Source organism: Episyrphus balteatus, chromosome 1 (assembly GCF_945859705.1).
Source record: "Episyrphus balteatus chromosome 1, idEpiBalt1.1, whole genome shotgun sequence".
Taxonomy (NCBI): domain Eukaryota; kingdom Metazoa; phylum Arthropoda; class Insecta; order Diptera; family Syrphidae; genus Episyrphus; species Episyrphus balteatus.
The window spans coordinates 30,363,443-30,384,099 of record NC_079134.1 but is presented as its reverse complement, the minus strand read 5'-3'; the positions used below and the strand labels follow the sequence as shown (position 1 = coordinate 30,384,099).

The 20,657-nt window shown below is 26.4% G+C and overlaps 1 long non-coding RNA gene across 3 annotated transcripts in view; it reads left to right on the top strand.

Annotated features, from left to right (window-relative positions):
* The window catches only part of LOC129907821 (uncharacterized), a 147,467-nt gene that overhangs the window by 13,376 nt on the left and 113,434 nt on the right, over positions 1–20,657 (top strand). The gene's annotated exons all lie outside the window — the stretch shown is intronic.

Here is a 20,657-nt window from a genome sequence, read left to right as displayed (position 1 = left end):
TTTATTAATGTTTGATTTTCTTGTTAAAGATTTAACCGATTTTAAGAAATAATTTTGTATAAAAATTAAGTATTCGTAGTTATAGATAATAAAAAAAATATTAATTAAAAAAAATTTATTTTGTTTTTTTTTTAGAAAGTAAGGAAAGCAAAATTTACGGCGTACTATTTTTTTTTTTTTTTTTTTTTTTGAAAATAATTTTTATAAATAAAGTTTTGAAACCAAAAATTTGAATAAATTTGTCATGTCATACTATGATAAATATTGATCAACACAAAATTTCAAAAATATTCAATATCCCATTTTCGAAAAAAAAAATCAAATACCTAAATTAATATTGCACTTTTAAATTATAACTATAAAAGTGCTTATTCTTTTAAAAAAAATCGTTTATTTTAAATTAGCCGTTTTTTTGGAGAAATTCAAAAAAAAAAAACCCTAAAAAGTATACCGTCTCCCTTGGGCCGAACTTTTTATTTTGATTTCATTAGTGTGAATGTAAAAAATTTTGTAAGGTATAAGAAATATACTGATATACTTAATGCAACAACTGTTTTTAAACTTAGAACTAAGCTTTTTTTCAATCAAAGTTTTCATTATAACATCATTGAATTCCTTTTTGATCGAGTGTAAAACTTTAAAAGACCGTTTTTTTTTTCAAACAATGTACCTATGTTTTCTAAGTGGGAGACCAATCTATGAGTTTAATTATATTGAGGACCATATTTTTAGACTAGACTAGGCAGTATTTTTAATGAACAGTAATGTTCAATTATAAAACGACAAAAATAAAACCAAAATTAATTATTTCAAAAATTAAAGAATTACTCTCTAATTGGGATATAATTTGAATCAACAGAGACTAATTCAGTTTTGTTATTTTTTATTTTAAACGAACAAAAGGCCAAATAATTTACTTTGTCTCTTCATTCAGTCGTAATTGATTTCACTAAGAACAATATAACACAAAAAAAACAACAACAACAAACAAACAAACACAAACAAAAAAACTCTAGAGTATTCTGTGTAATCGGATTACATTATTACTTCATTTGAAAATCTATATCCATTTTGGGTGTGATGTTACGAATGTAACTTCGGTTTTTGGGTAGTATAGTATTGTGTGTGTGTCCTATTTAATTTGAAATAAATTGATAAATAGGTAATTAGAATAATTAAAGCTTTTGTGTTGACAAAAGTTAACAGCACATAAATAAATGAGACTTTCCATTCCTTTGGGGGAATTAATTTTAAGTATTATGCTATGCATCATCTATTTTAGATTGACAAAGAGAATTTAATAATGAAGAGAGTATAAATTTATATCATTCTACAAATTAATTTGTTTCATTTTCAATGAAATTTTTGGAATTTAATGAAATTTAATTTTGTAAAGTAGGTAAAGTTAATATGTATCTTCTAACCAATACACTCATAACAGAGCCGTTTATGAGAGAAATAATAATATTGACTATTTTTAATGTCCCACAATAAGACTTATTGACATTGTCCCTCATCACTTGAGACAGTAGTTACTTAGAGCATTTTGTACAAATTGATCCTGCAAACTAACCTTTTCTCGTATTTGTGTATATTTTATCACAAAATCTACAAATATCTACATTTTTGGTATCTCTTATTGGATGATGCTCTGTTTTTGAGATAACATAAACACTCTGTAAGGTATCTAACAAATACATAGGAACCATATAGGAAGGATGTGATGTCAAAAGGTTGAAGGCGTTTGTAATTAATCAACAACTGGTTTCTATTCTATAGTCGAAGTGAAAGATACCAATGAAATTGTTAGATTGGAAGGACAGAAAAGGTATTTTTCGATAAACATAGCTACACATAGCTTGCTCTCGGTATCTTTTGAAGTTTATTCAATTAATTTAAAATGTTTTGTGTTTTGGTATTTTTGGAATGAAGGTATTTTATTTATTTTGTAACACAAAATGGTTTCTATGCAATAAAGTAAAACTCAACAAAACACCTGATGATGAGGTCAAAATGGGTATTTATATTTTCCTTTTAATTTATCGAAAATTTTTGTGATAGATATTATGTTGGTCTTCATAGTCAATTGACAAACTGAAGTTAAATTGTTAACTACTGTAGATTAAACAAATATATTGGATTGCTTGCTTTTTAAAATTAAATTTTAGGTAAAACTTGTTTTTGTAGCAAAAAAGACCTTTGTGTTACTGAAACATTTAAAAATTTAAGTTTCTTGCTTCATAGCTTAAACTTTAAAAAAAAAGTTAAAATTTATGATAAAATCTTTTGAACAAATTTTTAGGCAGTCTATTCATCGTTAGGCAGTCTATTTATTATTAAATATATTTTTATTGCACAATACCTAAAGAGCACTTATTATATGAATAACTGATTTGTTTATATGAAAAATATTAAGAACATAAAACAAACCTCCGCGACAAGACTGGCGTAGTAGTTGCAGACTTTTTCAAAACTTAATTAAGAATTCCTGAAAACTCCAAATGTTCAATGCTATTTTTAAATAAATGAGGAGAAGTTGGACTCCAAATAACATAAAAATTTTATCATGATAACTCAACATTTTGAAAAAAAAAAAAAAGAAAACACAATTACTGTAAATTGATTGTATAAAGATAAAAAAATTTAAACTTAAAAGTGATCAAGTGAAAAAAAAGTAGAAATAGTAGTAAAAGTAGTAATAGTAGTATTAAAAGTAATATTAGTAACAGTAGTAGTAGAAGTAGTAGTAATGTTGTTCATTTCCATTCATCAATGTACATATTTCATATTTGTTGTAATTTAATTAAATTAAGATTAAGATAATATCTAAAATTAAAATCCGAAAGCAACTAGAGCAAGTCGATTCCGGAAATTAGTTTACAATAACATTGAGTTCACAAAGTCAATTTAAATTAGTTCCTTTATCTAGGATTATAACATTTGTACATATTTCCGAATATTATAGGTGAAGTGTTTTACATGAGCTTTTGTTTAACAGTTAATCTTTGAGGTAGGTTATGATTCAACTTTCATAACAATAATAAGAAATACAGAATTATTAAAAAAAAACATCATTTCATCAGATAATTTTTGTTTTTTAAATTTTTTTGACATTTTAAAGAGTTCAATAATTTAAAGGGTGTTTTTTTTAACGCAGTTCTAACTTTAATTGAATGTGTCTAAAATTAATTAATTTTATAGTATTTGTATTCTATGTATATTAGGGTGGGTCAAAAAAATCGAAATTCTTTTTTTTGAATTGGTGCTCCGAAAAATCGATTGCTAGACCCCTCTAGAATATACACAACAAATATGAGCTCTTTATATTAATGGGAAGGTCCTCCGCTTTGCAATTTTCCATTTTTACATCAAGCTTCTACTAAAAAAAAATAATTTTTTTATTAATTGACTTTTTAGCAAATTTCTTTTCATATTCTTGTAGGAAATTGAACGCTCTACAAAAAAGGCTTTATACACTTTTTTCGTTTATCTAACCGTTGAATAGATATTTGAGATCCAACACATTTTGGCCTTTTTTTTATTTCTGTGGGAGTGGATATTTATGTAAATGTTTTCGAACACAATACTGTTTGAAGTTAGGGCTGTGTTAAAAATTTAAACATCCTTCAGTAGTTATAGTAAAATTGTAGTTAAAGTAGTAATAGAAGTAATATGTAGTAGTAGTAGTAATGTTGTTTACTTAAATTCATTCATGTACATATTATCTTGTGTATGTAACATCCTGTTTAATCCTTCGTTGTCACTCGTATTCATTATTATTTTTATCTGAAAAAAAAAATATTATTTATAAACCACAACAAACAAATTAATACTTTTGTTGTAAGACAACATTTATTAAGAGAATAGGTGTGACAATGGAAGGATAAGAACCACATATTTTTATATTTTTAAAATTGATACTTTAATTAAAAAATAAAAATTGTATTTAAAAATACTGATTTATCTAGGTATATTGAAAACATTTCAAAATCAGTAGATACTTATGAAAAAATTATTATTTTTTGTTAAAATATTTTTCAAGACTAAAATTATTTATGGTTCTTGCACAAAATACTTAATTTTTAAAAAAAATTTTAATTACTTTAAGAAACAGTAATGCCGATGCAAAGCAAAGGATAAGAATTGTAATTTCGCAAAAAAATTACAATTTACATCATCAATCATTTATGTGTACAATCCTAAGGGCTCAGTTATAGCTATCAGCAAAATTCATTAGTTAAAATTTTGTTTTGCTATTTTGAATACTTTAATCTTATATTTTGAGGAAAAATTTTGATGAAATAAATTGAAAAAATATTTCCACTAATTTTTTCCAAAAAGAATCAATGCATTTTGTGTTAAATTTTATTCACAAATTCAGTTTATAAATTTTAATGATGAAATTTCATTTTACTTAATAGCTGACTACCAAATCCAAAACGAAAATTCTATTTCGTTTAACTGATGGCGTTCCATTTCTTGTCTGTACCGGTGCCATCATTAAAAAAATTTATAATGCAATGAACAGTAAAAAAAAAGGAAACAACATTTTTTGAGGCGCGAATGTCTAATAACATTTAGTTTATTGACGTAAATTTACTGATTGCTATAACTGCTCCTCAGTAAAACATTTCAAATTTCTGATATTTCAATTTTTACTGATGGATTTTACTGAAAGCTATAATCAGGGCTACCTTTACACCTCTAAAGAGGCGTTTTTCCTCTTTTTTTTCATCCAATCCACTTTCCCTCCACTTTTTAAAAATTATCAAAAAATCCCTCTTTTTGATATTTTGGTTCCTTTTTTTTTAAATTATGTAGGTACGTTTGATTAAAAAAATTGACATATTTTTGAAAATCAAGGAAAATGTGACATAATACCACTTTCAATTATAACGACTCAAATGTAAAAAATATACGTTACTGTTGTTTAGCGCTGATTTGATTTTTATAAGCTTATTTTTGATATATTTTCTTTTTTGAAGAGATTATGCACAGGCAATATTTTTATAATATTCTGTTTTTAAAATTGTATGAACATAATGCAGTTTTAATTTTAAGAAATTGTGTTAAAAGGTTTGTGTTGCTGTTCGGAAAAGGCGCAAATGAGGTTATTCGTGTGACTGTCGTACTTAACTTATTGTATTTTCACATTTTTTTATTGGGGCCTCTTTTTTTTATCAAAATCCTCTTTTTGGCCTCTTTTTGAAAATCTACGAATTTAGCCCTGGCTATAATTGAGCCCTAATGTATTTTGATGTATTATAAGGATGTGTCATTTTTATATGAATAATTTTTTTTTAAATTAAGTTATTGATATCTTTAAAACATTCGATTATTTATAAAGTCCAATTACAAAAGCATTCATTCAAAAATATTGAAAAGTTGGATCTCTGTAAATATTAGTTTAAAAAAAGAAATAAAGTGAACTATGTTTTAAATATTTTCACTTGAAATTTAGTACAAATCTTAAAAACATTCTCGCACAGAAATGTTTGGGTATTAGCTTAAATCTATTATATATATTAAAGTTTGGTTTTGTGTACGTTCGCTAACCAAGTTGTGAGGGTTTTTTTGCAGTCATAGACCTTCGACAAAAAACTAATTAGAGGTACGCAAAATTTTGCACAGAAATTTGAGTTACACCATAAGAAAGATATTTAAAAAAAAATTAGGGGTCTAAAACGGATTTTTATCATAGGCCCTGTATTTTGAAATACAAATTTTTGAAAAACAACCTAATTTTTAGGGACATTTTTGAGTAGCCTTTTATTTTTTTGGAATTTTTAAAAGACTGCAAAAAATCTCAAATTTATAGGAAATATAGGTTTTAATCATGCGCATGCATGTACAAACTTTTGAATTTTTAAATCGATTTTTGACCGAATAACGGGAAAAACAATTTTTTTTTTGTCCCAAGTTTTTTGGCCGTTTTTAACAGTTTTTTATTTTTATCTTTTTTTCTTCAATAGATAAATGAATGAAATTTACAGTGTAGATAGATAATAGGCAAGACTATATTTGTACAAAGTTTCAATTAATTTTCTAATGACAAATTTGAAATATCGGTAAAATAAAACTCTATTTTTCAACACGTTACATCTTTTGATCTGGAACTTACCAAAATTTGATTTATCTTTATTGAGCATCTTGATAATATTACCTTTCATTTGATATATCACACATAACGCTACATTCACTACAAGCTTCACAATGGTAAATTAAAAAACTTAAAAAACGTTTTTAACATAGGCCACTTTTTTTTAATTTTAAAAGTGAATATTTTTAAATTAATTGGACGAACTTTTCAAGTTTTGATTTCCTTTTTGTATTATGAATTATGACAAATTACAAAGTCGAAAATAGAAATAAATACAAGAAATAGCGGAACGAAGTCCGCCGGGTCAGCTAGTAAATTTATATTTTGATATTTGGTACACATTTGATTTAAATTTACAAGTCGGTTTGCGAAAAAAATTCAAAATCTTTACCCTACACCTCTTTTATAAAAAATTTGGTATGCATGACAAAGAAATATGTTATAAAAACAATAAAAACAAAGTTTCAAGAAATTTCAGAAACTCGTTTTCAAAAATATGATTTTCAAAAACAAAAAAATAAACAATTTTATTTTTAAATCCAGCAATTTTTGATTTGTGCAACTCAATACTAAGTGAATTTAAGTGAAATCGTATTTATTCTGAGTAAAATACCACAATCTCTCAACAAGTTTCTATTAGATACTCTTAGGGAGCTCGAGCCTTTGATTGCAATGATTATAATTACACATAATAATTCCCAAAATACCTCCTTATAATATGAGTACCTACTTTCAACTTTTTATAAAAAGGATCTTATATTCCGTTTAATTAATTGAAAATATTGCAGCTTTTTAACTAATTCAGTCGATTTTATTAGACACAACTTTTTCCCTTTTACCTGAAACACAATAATTTCCTTCAAATTTCAAAATATAGATATTGTTCAAAACTTTCCTTTTTTTGCAAAACTTTATTTTTGAACATAAAGAGATTGGTATAAGAAATTCAAGAAAGGTTATCAACCCTTTCCATCATTTCCAAAAATTACTTACCTACTCAAGTTTCCTTTTTTTTTTTAATTAAAAAATAATAATTCCCCAAATAGAAAACTTTTCAAACTGAAAAACTCACACTCATTTCAAAGAAATCGGAAAAAGTCGATATCAATATCAAATATCTACTCTGTTTAGTATATTGAACGTACAAACGTACCTACATACTCAACCCCCATCAAATATAACTTTGATGATCCTTCTAATAATCGCTTTGAATGAATGAGCTTGTGAAATATACTACATACCCTACCCTACACCTCTTTTATAACTCTTACTCTCGTATATTTATATTCACTCGCACATTTCCACTTAAATATGAAAGAGAGCTGGATTTACACACAAATCTATTAGATTAATTGATTCCCGAGATTGGTTACCAAAAATCGTTAGGTAAAATATTTACAATCCACTTTAGCCACAACTTCGTGGATCCGATTGAATTTCATTACAATGCAGAAGGATGACGAGGACGACGACGACGATGGGATGGATGTGTGGATAGGGTACTTTACTATATTCGATATTTTCTATCACCCTTCACCGTCACCCCTCTCAAACAGCCTCTGCTGATGCTCTTCTGAGTTGTTCGGCATCCAAAATGGCGCTGATGATGTTTGTGTTGGGTTTCCGCTTGCATTTTCATTCAATTCTCATCGACTCTATCATCGACAGTGTGTGTACTTACACTCTCGTAAATTAATTCAAACAAATTTAAATTTCAATTTGAAAGGACAACGAATAATGTTTCTGTTGCTGTTGATGTTTATATTGATGATGGTGATGACGACAATGACGACGATGATGATGATGAAAGTGGATTGTTCCAAATTTCCCAAACCAAAAACTGAAGTTACCTCAATAGTTAAACAAACATACAAATTCAGACGAACAAGCGTAAAGCACACTTCAACAATACCTACCTACTATCTACCTGCGCAACGAAATTTTCGTTGGTATTTTGTTTAATTGTTTATTGTGAGTACTATCATTAAAAATTAACCAAAAATGTTTTTATTTTTTGGTTAAAACGATATTATATTCATGAATGTTAAGGGTAACTTCCCTACTCTTGATGTAAAATAAAATAAAAAATATAAGAAAACTTTTTGAATTTAAATTTTAAGCATTTTGATAAATTGATGTTCAACTTGAATCCTAAAGTATGCAAATAGCTACCTGGCGAGAATTTAATAAAAAAAAAAAAAAATGTTTTTAGCAAAAATGTTGAACTTCAGAAATTATTTCAATGAATTTGAATGAATTCAAAGGAAGTTCGAATTTTCAGAAAGGAAATTAAAGTTAAAAGGATTCAAGCTTTAATAAAAAATTAACCAAACATTCTTCAAGTGGATTCCAATGAATTATAATACTTTATTAAACAGAATTTAAAGGCACATGCTTCGCGTTGGGCGCCATTATTTATATTTTATGTTTCAAAAGGAATGATAGAAAAATACCATTCTGTGTACAAAGAAAACCAAAAACAAGCTAGGTTGATAATATCTAACATGCAATAAAGTTCACTTTGAAAGAGATCTACTTTATTTATTTGTTTCATCAGAATTTTGTTCAGTCTTATTGACTTTAGATTAGTTCCAAGTATTTGAGTCTTTGATTTTTCTTCTAGAACAAAAACAAAATTCTTCAGAATTTCAAATTTATTTCAGTAGAATTTTAAATGCTATAGAATGTTGACTACCAAATTGACTAAGTATACAGTGACTAAGGAGTGCTAATTGTACATAATAAAGGTTAAGAATAAATTGAATCATTAAAAAAATAACAAAGTGAATGCATGCGATTATATTTTAGTAAAGGTCCTACAAGCAGATGATTTTTTTATAAATTTCGTTTGTTTACTTTAAATAACTCGCATACCAAATATTCGAGTACCTAATTGTAAAATGTTTGGAAAAAGAATAAAAAAAAATCATGTGTGCAATTCACACGTGGTAGAAGTGAAACCTTAAAAAATCATTTTTCTTGCAAAAAAAAAAAATAGAAAAAATCTACCTATTTTTATTCTATCACCTTCAAATCCATGTTTTTTATATGACAACCTAGATAAATTTTATATCATCTAAAAGCTTATTGTCTAAGCTCAAAATATATATATCGATCAAGTCTATGAGACATCTACAAAAAGAGCTAGAATTTTTTAAACTCGATGAAATTTCATCCAAAAAGCAAAAAAAACATTTATTTTTATGTTCTCATGCTATTAAATCAATTTTTTTGTTCGACAACCTATAAAAAATTTTATACCATGTGAAATCTTATTGTTTCACCTTGTATAATGATGCATAAATCTTATTTCAAAGATGTCTAAAATAGAAGTTAGAATTTTTTAAAGTCAACCATGTCGAATTTCCAGACTTAGATTACGGTACTTCCTACACTGGTAGCTGGTCATCGCCAACAGATCTCCACAGGTGTTTTGAGGTATTTTTAAATTTAAGATTGTGTAACTTGTAGAGCACGTAACTTTATGTGTGATATTTCAAATAAAAGGTTATGTTATCAGCATGCGTATTAAAGTTAAACCAAATTTGTATGTGCACTAGATCAAAAGATATAACGTTTGTTGGAAAAGAACATCTTTTTACCGTTATCTCCGAATTTTGAATATGAAATTAATTGAAATTTTGTACAATTATAATTTATTTAATTAGTTATTTACAGTACAAATTTCATTCATCTATCTATTAAAACAAAAAAGAAGTTTTCACTTCAAAATAAATACATTTTTCAAAAACGGGACATGTTTTTTTTTTTCATTTATAAAATTGAAAATTTAAAAATTTTGAAAACGGCGCGCACGGTATTGATTTTTTTTTTTAATTGGGTAAACAAATCATATGATTGAAGTTGCGTAGAATAAAGTGTAGGTAGGTACTATCTTCTAGGACCTAGTTAGCCTAGTTCAATACTCAAAGTGTGAGTTTTTAATAAAATAAAAGTGCCGTTTAGTATGCATTTAAAAGATCTTATGTCTTACAGGCATATATGTAGTTTAAATTATTATTATTATTATTATTAATATTATTATTATTATTATTATTATTATTATTATTATTATTATTATTATTATTATTATTATTATTATTATTATTATTATTATTATTATTATTATTATTATTATTATTATTATTATTATTATTATTATTATTATTATTAAAAAAAAATAAAATAAAATCTGTTTTAAAATAAAATAAATAAAATCTGTATTAAAATAAATGGATTTTAACATGCTTTTTTGCGTCAAGAAGACGAAGAATAAGTAAACAAAATTCTTAGTTTCTTGAAAGTTTTTATTTATTTTTTTGAAGACTTAAAAAAAAATTAATTTTGTGTTAAGTGATATTGTACCTATTTTATTTTCAAGCACAAAAGCGCTAGGCTCTAGTCCCACTTCCTTTATTAATACTTAAAACTACTCACTGTAAATCTAGCATTTTTAGTATTTCTAAATAAACAAACCAGGAGTATACCTACCTACAAAAATTAATTAAAATTTTTCTAAACAATGTTAAATATTAAATTTATTTTAACCACCAATTTTTTTTTTACTAAAACTGACTGATTCAAATTCCTTAAACGAATTTAAAATAATTGTTTTTCCTGTAACTGCTTAAAGTGTAAAAAATATTTTCAAGTTTTAAAAATTTAAGATTTTTTTAAGTCTCCTTCAATCCCATGTCTACGTCAGAAGTTATTCAAGTTTAAATGACAAAAATATCGGTTTTTCTTATACAGGTCCTTAGCTTTGTTATCAGAAAGTTCTTTAAGTAGCGTTTAATTTAAAAAGATTATGATACTGTTTTCTAAGACCAATTGTAAAAAAAATGTAAAATGTCAAAAATAACCGTTTTTTTTCGTATAAGAGTCAACAACGGTGAGTGGTATAAAAAAGTAACTCAGCAAATAAATTGTAAAATTTCTGTGCAAAATTACATTGATTTTTTTTTGCTTAGTGACATCTTTTTACAAAAATAGTTTCTTAAAAATTTAATCAAAAGTTACTGCAATATTTTGGACTTTAAGAAATTTGACTTTTATAAAATATTTTTTAATAAAGTTCAAAAATTATGATCGTTTTTGCAAATTGAAAAAAATAGTGAACAAAAAACAAGTTCTTCAATTTTTTGTACAACTATTTTTTGATAGCAGCACCTAATGCTGATGAGTAACATATAAAAACATTTTTTTTTACATTTTAAATTATTTTAAATAAAAATTTCTTCTAAGAAACTTCAATGACGAGTTAAATTTCTGTAAAAATTTTCAGCCTGATGCGAATGTTGTCTAGAAAAAAAAGTATTTTGACATGACTAATTTGCTGTTTCCAACATTCTATATATAAAAAAAAAAAAAAAACTAGAGACAACTTTTAAAAATAAATTCGAGCATTCTATAGACTAGAAAAGAATGTCGCCTTTATTTGAAAACCTTAAAAAGGATTTTCATACCATATAAAATCTACTTTCCTTATTTGTTAAGCAAATAGAAATTTTTATTATGAGAAAATTTGACTAAACCTTAAAAAAATTGTTACAAAAAGAGCCACTTTTGAGAAAAAAACACAGTTTTTGTTTATTGATTATATGGGAAGAACTGTTAGTTTTAATCCTAACAACTTAAAAAAAAAAAATCAGTTTCTCTTTTGAGAAATCACTCAAAAATTTTATGTGCTAGATTGTTTGAAAAAGCCTCTTCATTCATATTGGAAACATGTAGGTAGTTGTAAATTTTAAACTCCTTCTGTCATGAATTCAAACATTTTTTTTTTTGATAAAAAAAAATACAGAAGACATTTTATTTTTATTCCTTTCTCTAAATCCATCTTATTTTTGGTACATAATAAAATAAAATCTTTCAACGGATTTTATTAAAATAAATTTGCACAAATATAAAACTTCAATTAAGATTAACTTAGAATCCTCCTGAATTACCTGAAAACTTATCTGATTATGCTTCAATTCCGCACTAAATGATATTTTCCCCTTTAATTCTAATCCCTTCTTATTTATGTTTAATGGCAAATTCAATTTGTTTGGTAGATGTTATACAACAATTTTGTGTCAAATTTTGTACCATCCCCTCGAATTTGGATCACACATCACAAGAAAAGAAGGGAAGCAACCCTTTTATCTTTCGCCATTTACAATAAATCGATGTCAAGAAAGCATCAGGTATATTCAATGCCAACAACACCATTCTGTCTTCGGTATCTCCTTCTTCGAAATAAGGTCTGAGGTATTGTAAAAGTGAACTTTGGAACCATGGCATACAAACACAACCGCGTTATACAACTCAAATCCACCCTTTTTCTTATATCTCTTGTACATGAGGATGTCTTGTTGGTTTTTGATTGATATGCTCAACACCTTTCATTGTTATCGAAAGTTCTGATACCGTTACTCCTGCTGGCTGCTTACGTATATGTACAATCTGCATTGTGCCAATATTGAAAAAGATGGCCACCATAACCAGTGTGTGACATGGGTTAAGTTAATACTTTTTGAACAGCAGCCACCATAAATGTGTACATAAACACAAAGAATGCGGTATCTATATATCACCTGCATATGTATGTGTATTTTTTTTGGAATCAAATATTGATCAATCCTGACGTCAACACTCATCAAAACTTCCTCAAAATACATATTCTTCGAAACTTTTTTTTGTGTTATCTTGACGGGTGTTGAATAAAAAGGACTTTAAAAAAGAAAAAAAAAGGAACTCCAACAAATCGAAGAGGAAGAAAAATGGATTTAAAAAAATGGAGAAAGGATATAAGACGAGAAGGCACTGAACCGGTGTCAAAATGATTGAGCTTTTATTGTATGTGTGTGTCCGAGTGGATAAATATTTTGAAGGCGATATAGGGTTAAGAGATTAGGCAATGTCCTACTTATATCTTTTTTTTTTATCTTTTTCAAAATTGTCCTTTTTTTTGTTTGTATTTTGTTGGTTGGTTGTATCATTTTACGTGTATATATTTACTAACGAGATATTTTTTCGTGCAATTTAATAATAATTCAAAACATAAATTGATGAAAGAAAATAGATAAAAAGATTGATTATGATGGGACGAGGGAGATATTATAAGTGATATGGATTTTTTTTTTTCTATTTCTTCTTTTTTGTGTAAAGGATAAAGAATAAATATTTGAAAAGGGTTTTTTGTTTGATTTGGGAATAAAATTCATAGATACATATAGATAAATGATTGAGGATAGTGAAATGGATTTTTGGGTTGTTGAAAAAACCTTTCAAATAAATAAATAATAATTTTTTTGCCGGAAATCATAAATAAAGTTTCCAATGAAAATTGATTTTTTTTAATTTTTTTTTCGAAGGTATAACCTAGTCGATGAGATATTATTTATGCAAAATGGGTATTCTTTATATTAAGTTCTAAAAATTGATAATATTAATATTACTGTTCGGAATAGCTTGGAGAACAATGCATTTAATTTGAAATCTATACCTACAGAAAAAGTAAAAAAAAATCTAGGAAAATTTGATCTTTAACAAGGACTTCCGTTTTGAAGCTAGTTTCGAACAAGCACTTACATTTTACTGCTTTGCTTATACAGTATCGAAGTAAAAATATCTTAGGATAAACAAAATTTCTTTATAATTTAAAAATTCCTCGATGATGAAACTCTTAACGTTTTACAAACATACCTAACAGTACCTATACTTCAATTTATTGAGAATTTTTTACTTCGTTCAACATGGCGTATACGTATTTTATTGATTCAATTTTTGAAATTGAAAAAAAAAAAATCAATTCAGATTTTTGCATAAATTTGACGACCATTTTATATAAGGGATAACTCGTTTTTTTTTATCAAATTTTGTGTACGTAATAGCTAGTCTTAGTAATTCTCACAAAACTATTTTATTTTAGTTTTTTTTTTTTCTAGAAAATTGAAATACATATGTATATAGTTTTTCTCATATCTTTATGTCGTCGAAGGGTGAACTTATTTTATTCAAAATTTACAGACTAATATTTCTTCTCATTTTTTAAGATAAAATGTATACAAATTTAAAAAAAATTGGAAAAATAAAAAAAAAACTTTTTAGCCTCAATTTTTTTTTTCTTTTTCAAAGTATTTTTTTTAACTTTTTTTATATTTTTTTTTTTTTTTAATTTTATTAAATTAAAATAAAATCACGTCTTTTTTCAATTTTATTTATTTTATTTTATTCGAAAAACAACTTAAAAAAAAATTAATTGTTAAAAATATGTAAATTATATATGCTTGTATCCCCTTTCGAAAAATCACTTTGCAATTAATTTGCCACTAAAATTTTTCTTTTGAAATTTAGCACAAATGATAACATCGATGAAATTATTTATTGACAGAATAAAGGACAACGCTTCCATTTTTAGATTATTTTTGTAATTTTTGACGTGATAACGTCTTATAAATCGATGAACCATGGCAGCTACCACAAAAAAGTGACGCCATTTTCTCCCGTTCCACCCTCGCACTTTTGCAGTGCGGCCAAAAATTTCAATTAAAAATTAAAAATAAACTATTAGAGATACAAAAATCTCCTATAGCTTATTTGAAAGATAATAACCTAAATCTTAATCCCAATGAAGGATTTTTAAAAATTCCGTTATTTAATAGGGTAAACAGGGGTAAAAGGGTAAGATGAAATTTGCACTTAAATCTAAACGCGTGGTTGTAGAGAGTTGATTCTTTTTGCTATAGATAGAGGAGACTGATTTATGGATAACTGCATTTAAAAAAAAATCTAAAAAATTCTGGAACTCCGCTATAACGTTTTGTTTGAACGTTGTTGATCAGGTGTTGTGGGTATGACAAAATGTTGATTATGGGTAGGGGACATTTTTTTTGACAATTCTAAAGATGCCAGGTGAAAGATGAAGGAAAAAAAAATTAAGGGTCTAATACGGATTTTTTTCCAACACTCTGCTTTTTGAAATATGAATTTTTGAAAAATACTACTTTTTTAGGGGTATTTTTGGGTAGTTTTTGATTTTTAGCTTTATTTTGGAGCGATCAAAAAATCTCAAGTTATATAGGACATGTAGGGCTGATCAATGCACATACATATGCATACATATGTATTGGAATCGTTAAAAGAGCTTTGACTGAATACGGAGAAAAATAAATTTAAAAAAACAGGTTTTTTGGCCGTTTTTAACCCATTTTTAGCGTTTTTTATTTTTATCTTTTTTTTTTTAATAGATAGAGGAATATGTGTGCGAAATTTCAATCATTTTCGTAAACACAATTTTGAGATAACGGTAAAATAAAATTTTAGAATTCAACAGGTTATAACTTTTTACCAAAAGCAGATAGAAATTTGATTAAACATTTATGAGCATTCTGATACAACTACCTTTCATTTGGTATATCACACATAACGCTAGACTAACTACAAGCCACACAATGTTAAATCAAGAAACTTGCGAAAAACCTCAAACCACCAGTGGAGATCTGTTGCTGTTTAAAAAATTCTAACTTCTCTTGTAGGCATCTTTGAAATGAGATTGATACGTCATTTGAAAGGTGAAACAATAAGCTTTCACATGGTATAAAATTTTTTATAGGTTTTTAGGGAAAAAATTCATTTAATAGCATGAGAACATAAAAATATGTTCAGTGCCATAGCAAGGCAATAAAAATAGCTACAATTTATCTTCTTTGAAGACTTGTAGCAACTATATAATTCGCAGTTGCTCTATGCAGCTCGGATTATATGGAATCTCGATTTATTCGGGAAAATATGCGTCAAGACAAGGTGTAATGGTCATCTTCTGATGAGCCCAACCATTATATCGGGGCGAAACGCATACGTATATGTACAATCTACTTTGTGCCAATATTGAAAAAGATGGCCACCATAACCAGTGTGTGACATGGGTTAAGTTAATACTTTTTGAACAGCAGCCACCATAAATGTGTACATAAACACAAAGAATGCGGTATCTGTATATCACCTGCATATGTATGTGTATTTTTTTTGGAATCAAATATTGATCAATCCTGACGTCAACACTCATCAAAACTTCCTCAAAATACATATTCCTCGAAACTTTTTTTTGTGTTATCTTGACGGGTGTTGAATAAAAAGGACTTTAAAAAAGAAAAAAAAAGGAACTCCAACAAATCGAAGAGGAAGAAAAATGGATTTAAAAAAATGGAGAAAGGATATAAGACGAGAAGGCACTGAACCGGTGTCAAAATGATTGAGCTTTTATTGTATGTGTGTGTCCGAGTGGATAAATATTTTGAAGGCGATATAGGGTTAAGAGATTAGGCAATGTCCTACTTATATCTTTTTTTTTTATCTTTTTCAAAATTGTCCTTTTTTTTGTTTGTATTTTGTTGGTTGGTTGTATCATTTTACGTGTATATATTTACTAACGAGATATTTTTTCGTGCAATTTAATAATAATTCAAAACATAAATTGATGAAAGAAAATAGATAAAAAGATTGATTATGATGGGACGAGGGAGATATTATAAGTGATATGGATTTTTTTTTTTCTATTTCTTCTTTTTTGTGTAAAGGATAAAGAATAAATATTTGAAAAGGGTTTTTTGTTTGATTTGGGAATAAAATTCATAGATACATATAGATAAATGATTGAGGATAGTGAAATGGATTTTTGGGTTGTTGAAAAAACCTTTCAAATAAATAAATAATAATTTTTTTGCCGGAAATCATAAATAAAGTTTCCAATGAAAATTGATTTTTTTTAATTTTTTTTTCGAAGGTATAACCTAGTCGATGAGATATTATTTATGCAAAATGGGTATTCTTTATATTAAGTTCTAAAAATTGATAATATTAATATTACTGTTCGGAATAGCTTGGAGAACAATGCATTTAATTTGAAATCTATACCTACAGAAAAAGTAAAAAAAAATCTAGGAAAATTTGATCTTTAACAAGGACTTCCGTTTTGAAGCTAGTTTCGAACAAGCACTTACATTTTACTGCTTTGCTTATACAGTATCGAAGTAAAAATATCTTAGGATAAACAAAATTTCTTTATAATTTAAAAATTCCTCGATGATGAAACTCTTAACGTTTTACAAACATACCTAACAGTACCTATACTTCAATTTATTGAGAATTTTTTACTTCGTTCAACATGGCGTATACGTATTTTATTGATTCAATTTTTGAAATTGAAAAAAAAAAAATCAATTCAGATTTTTGCATAAATTTGACGACCATTTTATATAAGGGATAACTCGTTTTTTTTTATCAAATTTTGTGTACGTAATAGCTAGTCTTAGTAATTCTCACAAAACTATTTTATTTTAGTTTTTTTTTTTTCTAGAAAATTGAAATACATATGTATATAGTTTTTCTCATATCTTTATGTCGTCGAAGGGTGAACTTATTTTATTCAAAATTTACAGACTAATATTTCTTCTCATTTTTTAAGATAAAATGTATACAAATTTAAAAAAAATTGGAAAAATAAAAAAAAAACTTTTTAGCCTCAATTTTTTTTTTCTTTTTCAAAGTATTTTTTTTAACTTTTTTTATATTTTTTTTTTTTTTTAATTTTATTAAATTAAAATAAAATCACGTCTTTTTTCAATTTTATTTATTTTATTTTATTCGAAAAACAACTTAAAAAAAAATTAATTGTTAAAAATATGTAAATTATATATGCTTGTATCCCCTTTCGAAAAATCACTTTGCAATTAATTTGCCACTAAAATTTTTCTTTTGAAATTTAGCACAAATGATAACATCGATGAAATTATTTATTGACAGAATAAAGGACAACGCTTCCATTTTTAGATTATTTTTGTAATTTTTGACGTGATAACGTCTTATAAATCGATGAACCATGGCAGCTACCACAAAAAAGTGACGCCATTTTCTCCCGTTCCACCCTCGCACTTTTGCAGTGCGGCCAAAAATTTCAATTAAAAATTAAAAATAAACTATTAGAGATACAAAAATCTCCTATAGCTTATTTGAAAGATAATAACCTAAATCTTAATCCCAATGAAGGATTTTTAAAAATTCCGTTATTTAATAGGGTAAACAGGGGTAAAAGGGTAAGATGAAATTTGCACTTAAATCTAAACGCGTGGTTGTAGAGAGTTGATTCTTTTTGCTATAGATAGAGGAGACTGATTTATGGATAACTGCATTTAAAAAAAAATCTAAAAAATTCTGGAACTCCGCTATAACGTTTTGTTTGAACGTTGTTGATCAGGTGTTGTGGGTATGACAAAATGTTGATTATGGGTAGGGGACATTTTTTTTGACAATTCTAAAGATGCCAGGTGAAAGATGAAGGAAAAAAAAATTAAGGGTCTAATACGGATTTTTTTCCAACACTCTGCTTTTTGAAATATGAATTTTTGAAAAATACTACTTTTTTAGGGGTATTTTTGGGTAGTTTTTGATTTTTAGCTTTATTTTGGAGCGATCAAAAAATCTCAAGTTATATAGGACATGTAGGGCTGATCAATGCACATACATATGCATACATATGTATTGGAATCGTTAAAAGAGCTTTGACTGAATACGGAGAAAAATAAATTTAAAAAAACAGGTTTTTTGGCCGTTTTTAACCCATTTTTAGCGTTTTTTATTTTTATCTTTTTTTTTTTAATAGATAGAGGAATATGTGTGCGAAATTTCAATCATTTTCGTAAACACAATTTTGAGATAACGGTAAAATAAAATTTTAGAATTCAACAGGTTATAACTTTTTACCAAAAGCAGATAGAAATTTGATTAAACATTTATGAGCATTCTGATACAACTACCTTTCATTTGGTATATCACACATAACGCTAGACTAACTACAAGCCACACAATGTTAAATCAAGAAACTTGCGAAAAACCTCAAACCACCAGTGGAGATCTGTTGCTGTTTAAAAAATTCTAACTTCTCTTGTAGGCATCTTTGAAATGAGATTGATACGTCATTTGAAAGGTGAAACAATAAGCTTTCACATGGTATAAAATTTTTTATAGGTTTTTAGGGAAAAAATTCATTTAATAGCATGAGAACATAAAAATATGTTCAGTGCCATAGCAAGGCAATAAAAATAGCTACAATTTATCTTCTTTGAAGACTTGTAGCAACTATATAATTCGCAGTTGCTCTATGCAGCTCGGATTATATGGAATCTCGATTTATTCGGGAAAATATGCGTCAAGACAAGGTGTAATGGTCATCTTCTGATGAGCCCAACCATTATATCGGGGCGAAACGCATATATGAACACTTTTATGCTGGTTTTATATTTTCATGATTTTAAATCATATTTATTAAAAATAAAAATAAATGTTTTTTTTTGCTTTTTTGATGAAATTTCATCGAGTTTAAAAAAATTCTAGCTCTTTTTGTAGATGTCTCATAGACTTGATCTATATATATATTTTTAGGTAAGACAATTAGCTTTTAGATGAAGTAAAAATTTGTAAAGATTGTTGAAAAAAAAAAATGGATTTAATAGCGTGAGAAGATAAATTTACATGTTTTTTTTTTTTGCTTTTTTTAATGAAATTTGATCGAGTTCAAAAAAATTCTAGCTCTCTTTGTAGATGTCTAATAGGCATGATCTATATATATATTTTGAGCTGTAGCAATAGGCTTTCCGGTGTTATAGAATTTATTATAGGTTGTTATATCAAAAAAATGAGTTTTTGTGAGAACTGATTTTTTCACTTTTTTCATAAGAAATTATTGTTTTCAATAAATTATTTTAATACTTTTTGCTCATTGTAAAAATTTAAAAATGGTTTTATTATTTAGAAGAAATATTTGGCTTTTTAATGGTATAATTTTTTTGGTGAGCTTTTAAAATAAAAAAATTAATTAAATGAAAAAAGAAAAAAGGTATTTTTTTTTAGCTTTTTCTTGTAAATTATGATTGTTTGAAATAAATAAACCCTTCAAATGGCTCATTTTAAAAGCACACAACCTGTTTTCCTACGACGCGACGTTATCACGTAAAATCATCGTCCGTAAAGCAGCTTTACAGACAACCTCTTTTTTCTTTTTTCTTACAGCAAATATGTATGTAAGCAAAATACCATTATTACGATAAGGGACATATTTCACCATTTGCTTTTTTTTCCTAACATCCTGTTTTTGATTTATAATATTTGTACACACCAGAAAAAAAGGCATTTATTTTAACTTTTAATTTTTTTAGTTTCAATTTATTATTTATTTTTAACCTTTTGTAATGCAAACAATAATTTAGTCAGAATCATAATAAATGAGCACTATTATCGCACAAAAAAATGTAATTTCCTGCAGGTACCTACGCAAATTAAAACAAACCTCAAAAACATACCAACAATGATTATAAATTAAATGTGATATTATATTAATTAGCAAGCAATAAATTAAGTTATATATATAATAATAATAATAATATATCAATACCAATTAAATTGATAATGTTTAATGCATGGATAATATTATCCAAAATTCTTGTTTTTAGTTATGTTAAAGGTACATAATAATAAAATAGAGAATTGTGTGTATGTTGGTGATAGTTTTGTTCAAACA